This window comes from Pristis pectinata, chromosome 39 (assembly GCF_009764475.1).
Source record: "Pristis pectinata isolate sPriPec2 chromosome 39, sPriPec2.1.pri, whole genome shotgun sequence".
Lineage (NCBI taxonomy): Eukaryota > Metazoa > Chordata > Chondrichthyes > Rhinopristiformes > Pristidae > Pristis > Pristis pectinata.
In genome coordinates, this window is record NC_067442.1 from 8,497,772 (window position 1) to 8,513,140 (window position 15,369).

The window sequence follows — 15,369 nt, forward strand, 5'->3', positions numbered from 1 at the left end:
GTGCAGTTTACACAACTGCACTGATCAGGTCAGATGGTTGAAGCTTTAGTTTAACATGGACAATGTTGTTTCTTCTGAGCAGGTTGCAGTCTCTGTCATGTCAACACAAGGCGTTCTGAGTCTGGATAGTGTTGTTTCGCAAGAAGATGGCTAAATAATACTAGTTAAATATTAACAATAAACATCTTGACTCTCGGACAATTTCTGCTGTTTTTTTTTGCGAAGGGGATTTTAGCTGAATAAGCAAACACTTCTTGACCTTTGGACAAGTCTTGCTGCTGTGCTGAAAAGCTGAGGAGATAAATGAACATTTTCTGCGGTTTCTGCTGTTGTGCTAAAAAAGCTGAGGTAAGCAGTTAACCCCTTGGGGCCTGGAAAGTGATAATCCATCACACAACAACAAGTAAGATTGGAAGATCAAGAGTGCATCTTTAGGGTATGAGATATCCGTCCAAGCGTTTGATAACAGCGAAATAGACGCTGTATTTGAGTCTGGTGCAACATGCTGTCAGGCTTTTGTATCTGCTGCCCGAGGGAGAGAGGAAAGGAGAGAAATACCGGGATTCAAGGGGTCCTTGATTACATTGGCTCTTTTATTCTAACATGAAACATTCTCAAATAACTTTAACAGCCTGCTCGGGAAAATTTTTTGTCTCTGTGTAATACCGTCTGATCACTTTGTCAGTGTATTGTTTTAAACAGGAAACAGGAGAGGTCGGTTAACACACTGAAAGAGAAGGTATTGAATTGGTGGTATAATGAACCCGGAGAACCTGTCCCGATGTGTGTACTGTAGAAAAGTATGTTACTCAGGGAAAGTTGTTGCTGCAATACCAGCTTTACCCAGTAGATGTCCCCGGCCGGAGACTGGAGCAACTTCCTCCCAACAGGAGCAGAGAGGATTTATTTATTTCACTGTCTCTGTACGTGAGCAAATGAGAGAGCGCTCGTCTCTTGCTTTTCGTGTCTGTTGAAACATATTTAGTTCCGGGGAATTTACTGTAATACTTTCTGATCTAGGAGCAGATCGGTGATTGGAGCTGGTTGCCAATTTATGCAAATATTCGTGCATTCTGTGTAATTTTACACAACAGAAAGTACGATTTTCTCCCTATTAACTCGTTCAGAAAAGATGGAAGGAGATGATTATATAACATATTCCATTCCTTTTTGGGCTCTGTGAATAGCGGAGTAGAGGATCGCGACCCACCGTAGGGTAAAGGTGTGTTGTTGTGGATGGAGAGCTGCGCAGCGGGAGGTGGGAGGTAAGACTATACTTTGAAGGATCATTTCTATAGTCTGTGACTGGAGAAATCGTGGACTGAACAGTCCGGTCTCACAACCACGAGGAGGAGCTGTGGCGTTTTCTCCTGAGCGCGAAGCGGGCCGCAAGCTTTGTTTTACACAGCGGTTTGCGGGCATTGATGACCGTTCCCTTCTCCCAGTGCGGGAGTTGTGGAGGGAGGAAACGCTGTCTGAGTGGTTGATCTTTGTTTTGAGGAGAAAAAGGAGAAATGATACATGTTGAGGTCGTGTTTTCTTTATGTTTTATATAACCCTAATTATTTGAGTGGAGATGGTGGTTCCTGGATCTATTTACTGTGATGTGCTCTCAGGGGTGCCGTAGTTGGCGCAGGAGCGGCCCGTAGCCCCGCTCCTCCACTTCGGTAAACACCCGGGCTGTGTTCCAGTTCATCTCGGGTCACAGATTGAGAGAGTCCGACGGGTCAGGATGCAGATGTCCCAGGTGAATGGGGCCAAAATTGTACCCAAGGCTGCCCTCATCCTGATGATCACCTTTGTGTGTGGCTGCATCAGGCTGTGTGTGGAACCAATGTCCATGGGCCAAGTGTCGCTACGTGTTGAGGTTCTACCTGACCCTGGGGTAGCTCTGGCCCCGTTCCCGTACAACGTCCCAGACAGCTGGACGTTGCCGCACTACCTGTCCTTTGTGCAAGAGTTCTTCCAAGCAAACGCCTCTGAGCACGTCCATCAGGCAGTGGTCAGCACGGAAGGTCCCGCACTGCCATCCCGCACGATGAATACTGCCAGGTGGTTCCCTGAGCAAACGGCCCAAAACATCTGGAAAACCACTCTTTGCCAGAAATCAGCAACAAGCTCCGAGACCTCACTTGGCTGGCGGTGAGAGGGGCCTCACAGTCAGGTCCGTCCTGTACAGAGGAAAGATCATCTCCAACGCACGCTGCCCTCGGGGCCGGCTGCAGTGGGGAAGAGACGGTCACCCACCTCTTTGCAGACTGTTGGTTTGCTAACATTGAAATGTTGAATCACCTCAGGGGGCTCCATGAGTGGCAATGGTTTTATGGTTGTAAAAATACGGTAACATTACTGAATGTATTGATCATGAATGCAAATAAAATAAAATGATGAATAAAACAAGTAAGAAGAGAAATTGTGCAGCAAAAATTTCTGTCTGGAACCACGAGGAGGTGTTTTTGTATTCAAAATAAACTTTATTCATAATAAAAGAAACTGTATACAATAATAAAACTCTTCAAACCTTTACATTCGTCTACAGTTCAATTCTTAGTGTTACTTTCTTCTATATAAAAAACACAACACCGATGCCACACGTGTGGCTCCCTGGGGTGATACCCCAATCCCATATTTACAACATTTGAGTGGCTTCCTCGCCTGACCCCTTCCCTCCTTCTCCTGTGGCAGAAGAACCCTAAACTGTCGTCCTTCCCCACCAAGCCCTCGCGCTGGCTGCGCCCAGCTTCAGTGCGTCCCTCAGCACGTACTCCTGCAGCCTGGAATGTGCCAGTCGGCAGCTTTCCCCTACGGACATCTCGCAGTGCTGGGAGACCAACAATTTTCGGGCAGACCAAAGGACGTCTTTCACCGAGTTGATGACCTTCCAGCAGCATTTGATGTCCGTCTTTTCGTGTGTTCCCGGGAACAGCCCGTAGATCGGAGAATCCTCTGTTACGCTGTTGCTGGGGATGAACCGTGACAAGGACCCTTGCATCTTTCGCCACACCCTCCTCGCAAACCCACAGCCCGCCAAGAGGAGGGCGACCGTCTCGTCCCCGGCGCAGTCCTCCCGGGGGCAGCGCGCGCTGGGGGTGATGCCCCAACCGCGCAGGACGGATATTACTGGGAGGGCCCCTCTCACCGCCAGCCAAGCGAGGTCTTGGTGCTTGTTGGTGAGTTCTGGCGATAAGGCATTCTGCCAGATGGTCTGGACAGTCTGCTCAGGGAACCACCCCACCGTGTCCATCGAGTCATTCTCCTGCAGTGTCTGCAGGATGTTCCGTGCTGATCACTTCCTGATGGACTTGTGGTCCAAGGGATTGGTCCGGAAGAACTTTTCCACGAAGGACAGGTAGTGCGGCAACGTCTAGCTGACTGGGACGCCGTGTGGCAACGAGGCCAGGCCTATCCTTCGCAACAGGAGGGACAGGTAGAACCTCGGTACGTAGACACTTGGTGCCCAAGTACTTGGGTTCCACGCACAGCCTGATGCAGCCACAGACGAAGGTGGTCATCAGGATGAAGGGTGACACTGGGGACCCCTTTACCCCCATTGTCCAGGGACTTGTGCATGGTGACCCGTCGGACCCGCTCCATCTTGGATCCCCAGATGAACCGGAAAACGGCACGTGTGATTTCCAAGCAGGAGGAGCGAGGAACAGGCCAGACCTGCGCCAAGTACAGCAGCCCTGAGAGCACCTCACACCTGATGACCAGGTTCTTCCCGGTTATCGATAGGGAGCGCCGTTCCCACAGTCCCAGTTTCTGCTTCACCTTCCCAATCCGCTCCCGCCAATTTTTGTTGCACGCCCAGGCCCCTCGAAACCAGATCCCCAGCACCTTCAGATAGTCAGGCCTGACGGTGAAGGGGACGATGGATCGGTCGGGCCACTTGCCGAAGAGCATGGCCTAGCTCTTCGCGCGGTTGACTCTGGCCCCTGATGCCAACTCAAACTGGTCGCAGATGCTGATCAGTCTGCTGACTGACCCCGGGTCTGAGCAGAAGACGGCGACGTCGTCCATGTACAAGGAGGTTTTCACCTGGTTGCCTCCGCTGCCTGGTAACGTCACCCTTCTGATGCTCTCGTCCTTCCTGATGGATTCGGCAAAGGGTTCTATACAGCACACGAACAAGGGTCGGGAGTCAGGCAGCCCTGCCTGACTCCAGACTTGATGGGGAAGCTGTCTGTTTCCCACCCATTGATTTGGACTGCACTACGGATGTCTGTGTAGAGCAGTTGGATCCAATTCCTGATCCCTCCCTCCCCAAAGCCAATTTTGGAGAGCACGTCCAACATGTACGTGTGTGATATCCTGTCGAAGGCCTTCTCCTTGTCCAAGCTGACCAGGCAGGTGTCCACCCCTCTGTCCTGCACGTAGGCGATCGTATCTTGAGCCGTTTTCTCCTGAGCGGGAAACGGTCTGTCCGTGTTGCTTGACACAAGGACTTTGAGACACTGAGGGCCGTTCCCTTCACCTTTTACAGGGGGTGGTACAGGGAGAAAACGTTTTCTGACTGGTTGTCCTGCTGTCATTTAACAACAGATACAATGCTGTTTGTGTATGTTTCCAACTGTCAGTTGCTGGTATTTCTTGACATGGAGATGGATCTCTGTATTGATCAGGACCGGTCCAACACAGCTGTGCAACTGCTCCATCCTGCTCCTTCCCGACAGGAAACACCCAAACGGCCTCCTTACTGATCTGTAAGGTTCATTCATTGGCTCTGATACCGAACCTGAGTGTGTGAGGAGCAATGGGATCACCTCTCATTCACTGAATTCCAGAGAGTGTCGGCCCACGCTGCTGAACCTCTCCTCACAGGACAAACTGGTAAACCATTGCTGCACTCCTTCGGTCACAGGTGTGTCCTTCCTCAGGTAGGGGCCGCACCTGTACACAGGAGGCCTGGACTCTTTGGATCTCCCTTCCTCAAAGGGCGGTGGAAGCAGAGTCTGTCAATATTTTAAAGGCAAAGGTGGATAATTGGTTAATCAGCAAGGGGTGAATGGTCACCGGGTAAGGCGGGGATCCAATGAGATCAGTCGTGGTCTCAAGGAATGGAGGAGCTGACCGGGGGGCCGAGTGGCCTACTCCTGCTCCTGATTCGTATGTCCCAATATTACGGTCCCATCTCACGAGGGTCCTGTATAATTCCAGTGAGACGTGCTTACTCCGATACCAAAACTCTCTGCAATAAAGACCGACGTACCGTTTGCATTCCCGCTTGCTCACCGACACTGCATGTGAATGGTCAGTGTTTTGTGTACAAGGACACCCGGGATCCTCAGGACACCAACACCTTTCTATCGCGAGCCAGTAAGTAAAAACCTGTTTCAGAAGCACCTCACAATGGTCCTCATTACTTCCCATCCGCTGTACCGTCACCCATTCCCTTCGCCTGTCGATATCCCCCTGAAGCCTCTCCGCATCCTCTTCACAACCCGGTCGAAGACCCTTCACCTGGCGACTTGAAACGTTACCTCTGTTTCTGTCTCCACAGATGCTGCCCGATCCGCTGAGTATTTCCATCATTTTCTGTTTCATGTTGTCCGTGACTCCCTGATCCAAACCATTGACGCAGGTTGTGAAAAGCCGGATCCCTGGTCCCTGGTCACCGCCTCCCATCCAGGGAACGGCCCATTTATTCCCGCTTCCTTCAGGGTGTCTCTGTGGCGCAATCGGTCAGCGCGTTCGGCTGTTAACCGTAAGGTTGGTGGTTCGAGCCCACCCAGGGACGCTGGCGATCCGGCAGCTTTTGCTGTGCGTGTCACTGTCAGATGGGTAACACTGCGCTGTCCGGAGGCGGCCGCTCCCTGCTGCTGCCTCACTGGGCTCAGTGGGAGCCCTATCTGCGGGGTCTCACGTCCGGGAGTCCGGATGTTTCGCTTCCATTTCACCGGGATGTGCGAGTTTCATAAAGCAACGTCCCTGGAACTTATTGGGTCTAATTTTATGCTTCATTTGTTTGTTTTCTGGACTTTGATCATTCAGTGCGACTGTGAATAATATCTGACGTTATCCAGAGGGAGGTGAAAAGATGGAACAGAGAAGTGAATTTGGATGATCAGCCATGAACTTACTGAACGGGGGAGCAGACACGAGGGGCCGAATGGCCTGAGCCAGCTGCTATCAGTTATGTTTCAATGGCAATGATTTATGCCCAGCGGGAGAAACACGGGGGTCGCCGCGGAAGGCGGTGGGGGGGGGGGGGTGGTGGTGATCTTGCTTCTAAAGCTACCACAGCAAACAATCTGCTGCAGGAACTCAGCGGGTCGAGCAGCGCCTGAGGGGAAAGGAATGTCGACGTTTCCAGTCAAATCCCCGCATCAATTCCCTACGTCAGTCCTGTGGCAGGGTTTCCACCTAAAACGGCGACAATTCCTTTCCTCTCACAGATGCTGCTCGACCGCTGAGTTCCTCCAGCAGATTGCTGGTTGCTCCAGATTCCAGCATCCGCAGTCGCTTGTCTGTCAAATACTGCTCCCTTGTATCGGGGATGTAGCTCAGTGGGAGAGCGCATGCTTTGCATGTATGAGGTCCCGGGTTCAATCCCCGGCATCTCCACGCTGGTGAGATTGCATTTTGAAGAATGCGCGGCAATTCCTGGAGAAACGCGATGCTGCCCCGAGCCCCAGAGAGCTGGGAAAGTCACGTCTAACAGGGATAAATCACTACCAATCTTTCGGCCATCTCCCAGACATCCTCCTCTTTGGTTAGTATCAACCTTTCATTGATACAGTTTCTGGATCTGAGTCTTACTGGCAAAGACACGGAGTGAGGAGAAATTATCTCCGGGGATGAAGAACGGTCGTTTTGTGCCAGAGTGAAGCTCGGGGCTCGGGACACGGGTCGGATAACCACACGCCGGCCTGTTACTAAACCGTCCCATGTGGGAGAGTCTTAAACTCGCCTTTGCCGGCTCAGGTACAAAGCCTCGGCGGGGCAGAGAGCAGGTCGGAGGTCTCAGCGGACAACAGATTGTGCAGCTGAAAGATCAGGAGACTGAACTGTCATTTGGAGAGGCGGAGGCGATAGAATTGACGAGACGGGCGGCAGCATCAGTCCCGTTCTGAACGCTGAACGTCTCCGTTACCACAGGCGACAAAGGACATTCGGGGAATAAGGTCAGAACAAGCCGAATGTAATTCTAGGTTTGACTGAAGATCAGGGAGAGCGCGAACACAGTCCCCACCACCACACATTTTACAGTCGGGTGTCCCACATTTGGGACACGGCAGGTGTCAGCACACCCGGAGTGCAGTGGGCGAGTCTCAGCCCGGGAGAACAGCCTTGTGATCCCCGTCACTGGCCTGCCAGGTCAGTACACTGGACCCTGCGGCACCCCGCTTCTCCCCACCTGTCACTGCCCGGTCCGGCCGCGTTACTCATAGAGTTAGAGAAACCGTTAATTCGCCGACCGTTATATCTGGAACACGGACACAGCGGGGAAGATGAACAGAATGTCCGACAGCAGGGCCGCAGTAACAGGGTCAATGAAATCATGTCAAACACAGTCATTGCTGAAATGTCGTGAACGAGGTATCCGACCGGGAGAGAGCACAGACTGCACAGGATGGGGCAGGAAATAAGGAACAGGGAAAGGAAGACAGAGAGACGGGAAGAGAGACAGAAGGGAAATGTCAGGAAAGAAAGAGAAGTCAGCGAGGGAGAAGAAACGACAAATAAAACTGATCGAAGGGACGGCGGAACATTCACAGCGCAGCAACATCACACAATGTTTACCCACCAGCAGAGTGGCGCAGCGGCAGCGTGCTGGGCCCATAACCCAGAGGTCGATGGATCGAAACCATCCGCTGCTATTTACCTCGTCGGAAACAGCAATTTACCAATGAAGAGAGAATCCAAACTTCTTACACACAGACACAAAAGATGGGAAACAAAATAAAACAAACCGGCCCGGTCAGCCATAAAAATAGGATATTCTCGTCGAGCAGAGGGGCTGACGGAAGCCCTGGCTGGACAGGAGAGGGTGCGGGGGATAATCAACTGGATGATGTCTGAGGTGGAGCGTTTCAGTTATGAGCAGGAACTGGACAGATTGTGGTGTTTGTCCCTGGAGCGGATGAGGGTGACGGGAACCATTGCAGAGTTATCTCATATTATCAGGGGCGGAGATGGTGAGGAACTTCTCCCCATTGCAGACATGTTTTCACCGGAGGGCATCAGAGGAAGAAGTTCCTGACGAAGAAGGTGGTTGGGATCTGGAACCCTCCCCCTGAGTGGGTGCTGGAGGCAGGGACTCTCGCGGTGTTTGACAAGTATCCAGACGAGCCCTGGAATCACCAAGGCACTGAAGGCAATGGACTCAGTGCTGTAGGAGAGATTATTCTGGATTGGTACTTGATGGTCAGCATGGACATGATGGACCAAAGGGCTGGTTTCCGTGCTGCATGACCCTGTGACTCTATATTACATCTGTGAATGGAGAAGAGCGGGTTAAAGTTCCTCTGGGAACGGAGGGAGAGTGAGGGGAGAGATCCCACAGGGTGAACACAGACAGAGAGCGGGGGTGAACACACTGACGTCACTCAGTGTGAACACGTCACCTGGGACATGCTGGGATGTGTCCTCGGTTGTTGTGGGGATCTGAGACAGAGTGACAGCAGGAAGCTGCACTGATCCGTTCATCGATTTCCCGGGAAAAGGCGGGGGACGGGAATTCCATCCCTGATCCACTGACCTGCCCACAGTGAACAATAACTAATGGAACAGCGATGGGATCTCCCTGACACTCACTGATCGAATCCAGGAAGCCGCACGCGGGTTAGCAGCAGCAGACCGCTCGGCCCCTCGTGTTCTGCACAGATCGTGTTGTGAGGAGATTAAATATCGACAACCTGCGATGGCCGGGAATCGAACCCGGGTCAACTGCTTGGAAGGCAGCTATGCTCACCACTATACCACCATCGCTCCGTGATGCTGCAGGAGATGCGGGTGCTGAACCGTCTCCAGTGCTGTTTGACTCTGTGACTCGATCACCAGTCCCCGAGCTGCTTTCTGACGGCTCATTCCTCACTCTGCTGCAGTCCCTGTTCCGTCCAGTTGATGTCGCCACCCTCCAACAGACCGGAGTCACACAGCTCCCAGTGATTATTCACCCAGGATCGGACCGAAGCGAGAGTCGATCCCTGAGATAGTCAGAGGGTTACAAATCGTTTCCTGCCTCACACATAACTCAACTAGAACAATAAATCCTGATATTCCTTTCCAACCACAAGCAGCTCGGCCCTAGTGGGAGCCCCACCTCCGGCCAGTCCTTGAACACAATAAGTGACTGAATCGGTGGAGAATCCTGAGACCCCTCCAGTCACACACTGAGTTGGTGTCTGAAAGATACCTGTTAACAGTCAACGAGTAAACACGGGGGTGATGCTGTAAACCATCCAGTACACTGACATCGGCATGACAGATCACATACTCCTGCCGGTTCCTCGTTAGTATAGTGGTCAGTATCCCCGCCTGTCACGCGGGAGACCGGGGTTCAATTCCCCGACGGGGAGACGGATTTTCTGCTTTCAAGGTTAACTGGAAATACCAGAGAATTTTTGAAAATGAAATGTAAAAGCGACAAAGCGTTTGGTGTCGCAGTGATCAGTTCATATTATATCCGGAATGTGGAACAGGCCGGTCTGCAGTGAGCCCGGGACGGGAGGGTCTCCCGAGAAGAAGGGACCTTGCGTTCAGACCTCAGAAACAGCTGACACACTTTGCAGAGAACGATCCCAAGTGGACATGTTTTACAGCGGAGGGTCCCGGGTGTAAAGCCGCCCTGTCCCTCCCCCAGCCCCGGACCCTTCGCTCAGACTCTGATCAAAGTGAACTGGGGAAAGGTTCCGGCTGCGCCGTGTAGCCCCGCCCCTGGCCCTGATTGACAGCGGGCGGCAGAGCACATGCGCCGTGTGCTGCAGCTCCGCCTAGGAGAGCCATTCCCTCAGCGAGCGGCGGGAGCGTGTTTAAAGCAGCCGGGAATGGAGAGCTCCCGGGCCCGGGGGCAGGGCGCTGACAGCAGCCTCCTTCCAGCAGCGCATCGCTCTGGGAGCCGCTCCGCAGATGGGCTCAGGGATCGGCATGGAGTCCGGACCCGGGGCAGTGGAGGCGGCGGCTGGGGGGAAGAGGCGGAGTGGAGCAGTGACTGGGCCCGGAACATGGAGTGAGTGGGGAGGGAGAGGCCGGTCCCTGGCTGGGGTGGGCAGGGCTGGGGAGGAGCTGCCGCTGACGGTCACTGCTGCTTCCTTCTCCCCAGACCAGGAGGGAAAGTCCCCGGTCTGGTTCCAGTTCTCCCCGTGTGTGTTGTTACTGGACAGTGAGCAGTGGACACAGAGCCGGACACTCAGGGTGGGGGCAGTTTTGCAAAGACCGTCAGTTGCAGGCTTCTGGTGAGAAGTGTGGGGGACACAATTGAAACAGCGGCGGTTTTGCTCCTGTTGAGCGGCGAGTCCCACGGGAGAGGTGAGTGGAAATGCGAGCTGTGTAAATCTCCCTGCTCCATGGGCAGTCCCATTCCTGGATCCGTGCCGGGATGTGGCGGTGTGTGTGTCCCTCACTTGGTGCGGAGCTGCCGCCCTCTGCTGGTCGGCAGAAGCTGAGAGCTGCAGCCCTGCAGCGGCCTCACACACTGGCACTGGCTGCACCGGCCGCTTCACACAGCCGTCTGCCTTTTACCTCTCCCTCACTGATCCCGTTTCCTTCTCCTTCCCACAGGGAGAGACTTCAATCAACTCTGATGTTTCCCTCCTCCCGAGGCACAAGGAACAGAGCAGCCGCTCCGTCTCTCACACACCAGGTACGTTACAGAGCACAGAGACACCAACAGCTCATCAGTTCCACAGTGTCAGACAGCAGAGACATTCAGTCCCACACTGAGCCCAAGGCCCAGACACACATTTCCAATACAACAGGTAAAAGCAAAAGAGAAAAACTGCTCCTTAAAGATTAACCAAGTCAAATGTGTGTGTAACCACAGGAGATGGGCGAGGGCCTTAACAAATATTTCTCATCTGTATTTACCGTAGAGATGGACATGGATGCTCGGGAACCATTAACAGAGACCTCATTAGACGAGGTGTTGGGGGTCTTAAAATGCATCAAGGTAGATAAATCCCCGAGGCCTGTCTCCTCAGATATTGTGGGAAGCTCTGGAAGAAATTGTGGGAACACATGCAGAGATGTTTGTGTCACCAATAGCTGCAGGTGAGGTACTGGAACACTGGTGGGTGACTAAAGTTGTGCCTTTATTTCAGAAAGGCTGCAAGGAAAAGCCAGGGAACTATAGACTGGTGAGGCTAATATTGAAGGTTCAAGGCTAATCGGTGGGTCAGTTATTGGAGGGGACGAAGTAACCTACCTGAACTGTTCCCATTTGCCTGCATTTGGCCCACATCCCTGTAAACCTTTCCTCTCCGTGGAACTGTCCAAATGCCTTATAAATGTTGTAACTGCACCTGCCTGTACCACCTCTTCTGGCAGCTCATTCCATATACGAACCACATTCTGTATGAAAACAGCAAAAGGCCAATCAGTGGGTAAGTTATTGGCAGGGATTCTGAGAGACAGGATGGACATGCATATTGGAAAGGCAGGACTGATTATGGATAGTCAGCATATCTCTGTGTGGGGGAAATTGTGTCTCTTGAATTTAGTCGAGTGATTTGAAGAGGTGACCAGGAAGATGAGGGAGGTGTGGTAGACGTTGTCTGCATGGGCTTAAGCAAGGCCTTTGACAAGATCCCGCATGGTTGGATAGTCTGCAATGTTAGATCACATGGGACCCAGGTTCAGCTAGCTCAAATGGATGGTAGGAGACAGCGGGTTGTGATGTTGTTCAGACTAGTGTAACGTGACCAGTGGTGTGCCGCAGGGATCAGCGCTGGGTCTGCTGTGGTTCATCGTTTCTATGAAAGATTTGGATGAGAGTGTAGGTGGCACTGTTAGTAAGTTTGCAGATGAGAGTAAAATGGGTGGGATAGTGGTACAGTGATGACATTTTATATGAGATTATAAAGGGACTTTGGTCAACTGGGTCAGTGGGCTGAGAACGGCAGATAAATGTGAGATGTTGCATCTTGGTAAGGCAAACCGCCCTGGGAGTGTTGTAGAATGGAGAGACCTCGGGGTGCTGGTACCTCATTCTTCAAAGTGGTAACACAGGTAGACAGGGTGGTGAAGAAGGCATTTGACATGCTTGCCTTCATCGGTCAGAATATTGGGATACCGGAACTGGGACATCATGTTGCAGCTGTAAACGCCATTGGGAAAGCTGCATTTGGAGCACTGCGTACAGTTCTGGGTGTCCTGCTGTCAGACGCAGGTCATTCAACTGGAGAGGGTGCAAAGGAGATTTGAGGATGTTACTGGGACTTGACGGCCTGCGTGAAGAGGAGAGGTTGGATAGACTAAGATATTTTTTCCCGCTGAAGTGTTTGGTGACCTCAGGGAGGTTAATAAACCATGGAGGACATAGGTCAGGTGAACAGCCAATGTCTTTTCCGAGGTGAGTGGAGGGGAGTCCAAAACCAGAGGCATTGGTATAAAGTGAGAGAGGAAAGATTGAATAGGGACCTGTGGGCAGGTTTATCACACAGAACGTGGTACGTCTATGGAACGAGCTGTCAGAAGAGGTGGTACAGGCGGGTACGGTTACAACATTTTAAAGGCATTTGGACAGTTCCATGGAGAGGAAAGGTTTACGGGGATGTGGGCCAAATGCAGGCAAATGGGAACAGTCCAGGAAGGCCACTTGGTCGGCATGGACGAGTTGGGCTGAAGGGCCTGTTTCCGTGCTGTATAACTCTGTGACTCTAAGGCTGCTGGTGTTGCAGAGCTGGGGGGCAGTGTCAGCAGTGAGAAGGTTGCAGAGAGGGTTTGGGGTGTAGACAGGATAAGTGAATGGGTGAGGACGGGGCAGATGGAACAGAATGTGGGGAAATGTGAGCTCATCCACTCCCAGAGGAAACACGGAAAAGGAGAGAACTTTTTCCATGGGGACAGAGTGAAATGTTCAGAGGGACCTGGGTGTCCTTGTAAACAAACCACTGGCAGTGACCATGCAGGGACAGCAGGGCATTAGGGAGGCCGACAGGATTTTGTCCTGTGATGCAGGAGGATTGGAGAGCAGGAGTAGAGATGTCTCACTGGGATTATATGGGGCCCTGGTGAGAGCGCAGCTTGAACATTGTGTCCAGGTCTGGTCTCACTACCTCAGGAAGGATCTACCTGCAACAGAGGGAGTGCAGTGACTGTTCCCCACACTGACTGGACTGGTTGCAGGGAGGGCAGGTCCCCTGTGTGAGGGGACAGTGAGTGGGCTGGGCCTGTATTCTCTGGGGTTAAGGAGAAGAAGGGGAGATCCAATGGGGTCTCGCAGAATTGTTGGAGGATGTGACAGACCGGATACAGGGAGGGTGTTTCTGCTGTCTGAGGGGTCTGCAGTGAAGGTCACTTCGAGCTTCGAGGACAAAGTCCAGAAGCTGCTTCCTTCATCAGAGGAAGGTTCACCTTGATGTTCCTGACCTGTGGACTGTGGAGACCCAGATTTCAGTATATTCAGGGCTGAGACTGATAGTTTCTGGGAGATATTTAGTCATCCAGGGAGTCGTTGTACCTGTGGGTAGTGCAGGAGGGTGGTGCTGAGGTCAAAGACCAGCCGTGACCTCATTTACCGGTGGAGCAGACACGAGGGGCTGAATGAGAACATGCGGAACAGGAGCAGGAGGAGTGGGACGGATCAGAGGGAAGAAACATTGTTCAGCACCTTTACACACAGAGAATTCAGCGGCCCTGATAAACACGTCCCGGGCTGTTCAGAGCAGCGTGGGTGGAAATAGAGACCCTGCCCATCATTTCCCAGCCCTCTCTGGCTACAGGTGGGGTGCCGGAGGACTGGAGGGCTGCTGACGTGGTATCGGTGGTTACAGAGGGAGACAGGGACAGACTGAGTTATTACAGGCCGGTCACCGTCACAGCAGTGCTGGGGAACTACTGGGGGGAGTTCTGAGGGACGGCAGGAATCACCACTGAGAATGGCACAGAACTGGATGCTTGGATTTGGAGTGGGTTTACCCATGGAAGACAGAGGGCGGTGGTCAATGGGGTTTATTCTGGTGGGAGTTCCATGTCTGGAAACGTGGATGGGTGGGTTAGTAAGTTCACAGATGATAGAAAGATTGGTGGTGTTGTGGATAGTGTTGAAGATTGCCAAAGGATCCAGTGGGATATAGATGAGTTGCTGAAGTCGGTGTAGAATCAGCAGACCGAGTTTAAGTGAGTGGTGTTGCACTTTGGGATGTCAAATGTAAAGGGACAGTACACTGTAAATGGCAGGACCATTAACAGTGTTGATGCATTGAGGAATCTTGGTGTTCATGTCCATAGCTCCCTGAAAGAGGCTGCACAAGTTGATCAGGTGGCAAAGAAGGTGTACGCAAGCATGCCTTCATTAGTCGAGGCACTAAGTTCAAGAGTCAGGAAGTTATGTTGCAGTTTTATAAAACTCTGGTTCAGCTGCATCTGGAGTATTGCATTCAGTTCTGGTCGCCCCATTACAGGAAGGATGTGGAGGCTTTGGAGAGGGTGCAGAAGAGGTTTACCAGGATGCTGTCTGGATGAGAGGGCATGTGCTACATTGATAAATTGGTTTATTATTGTCACATGCTCTGAGGTACAGTGAACAAACTTGGGTGGTTTTCTCTGGAGCGGTGGAGACTGAGGAGAGACCTGATCAAAGTTCCTAAGATTATGAGAGGCAGAGATGGAGTTGCCTGCCAGTATCTTTCTCCCAGGATCAACATGTCTAACACTAGAGGGCATGTGTTTAAGGTGAGAGGGGGCAAGTTCAAAGGAGAAGTGCGGGGCAAGTTTTTTTTACACAGAGAGTGGTGGGTGTGAGGAATGTGCTGCCAGGGGTGGTGGTGGAGGCAGATACGATACCAGCATTTATGAGATTCTTGGATAGGGACATGAATGGAGGAATATGGACATTGTGTAGGCAGCAGGGATTAGTTTACTTCGGCATTTAATGATGTTTCATTACGTCGGCACAACATCGTGGGCAGAAGGGCCTGTCTGTGCTGTACATTTCCATGTTCTATGGGCACAGAATGGTTCTTGAGGACAGTCAGTAGCACTTTGAGATGGGAAGGTTGGAACTGGTATGTTGATTTTTTTTCAGGAGAGTTGATGAGGAGAGTGTACATGATGTGGTCCACATGGATGCCAGCAAGCTGTTGAACAAATCCCAGAGGGAAGGTCAATGCCATGGGGGCAAACAGGTGGGCAGACAGGTGACAAATGAAATTTAATCCTGGGAAGTGAGGTGATGCAGGTGGGCAGCCCAAACACGGCTGGGGGACA

General features: G+C 52.1%; 6 non-coding genes and 1 pseudogene across 6 annotated transcripts; 5 read left to right on the top strand and 2 right to left on the bottom strand.

Moving 5' to 3' along the window:
- The first annotated feature begins 1,267 nt into the window (after positions 1-1,267).
- LOC127587289 (small nucleolar RNA U3) lies at positions 1,268-1,484 on the top strand. Its single transcript, XR_007958770.1, has one exon. It is a non-coding gene; the product is annotated as a small nucleolar RNA U3 (small nucleolar RNA).
- Positions 1,485-4,388: 2,904 nt separating this feature from the next.
- Positions 4,389-4,513, top strand: LOC127587286 (uncharacterized; annotated as a pseudogene).
- Positions 4,514-5,663: 1,150 nt separating this feature from the next.
- On the top strand, positions 5,664-5,737 carry trnan-guu (transfer RNA asparagine (anticodon GUU)). Its single transcript has one exon. It is a non-coding gene; the product is annotated as a tRNA-Asn (tRNA).
- A 755-nt stretch (positions 5,738-6,492) lies between these two features.
- Positions 6,493-6,564, top strand: trnaa-ugc (transfer RNA alanine (anticodon UGC)). The gene has a single exon. It is a non-coding gene; the product is annotated as a tRNA-Ala (tRNA).
- A 601-nt stretch (positions 6,565-7,165) lies between these two features.
- On the bottom strand, positions 7,166-7,325 carry LOC127587287 (U1 spliceosomal RNA). Its single transcript, XR_007958768.1, has one exon. It is a non-coding gene; the product is annotated as a U1 spliceosomal RNA (small nuclear RNA).
- Positions 7,326-8,859: 1,534 nt separating this feature from the next.
- trnag-ucc (transfer RNA glycine (anticodon UCC)) lies at positions 8,860-8,931 on the bottom strand. Its single transcript has one exon. It is a non-coding gene; the product is annotated as a tRNA-Gly (tRNA).
- A 518-nt stretch (positions 8,932-9,449) lies between these two features.
- On the top strand, positions 9,450-9,521 carry trnad-guc (transfer RNA aspartic acid (anticodon GUC)). The gene has a single exon. It is a non-coding gene; the product is annotated as a tRNA-Asp (tRNA).
- The last annotated feature ends 5,848 nt before the right edge of the window (positions 9,522-15,369 follow it).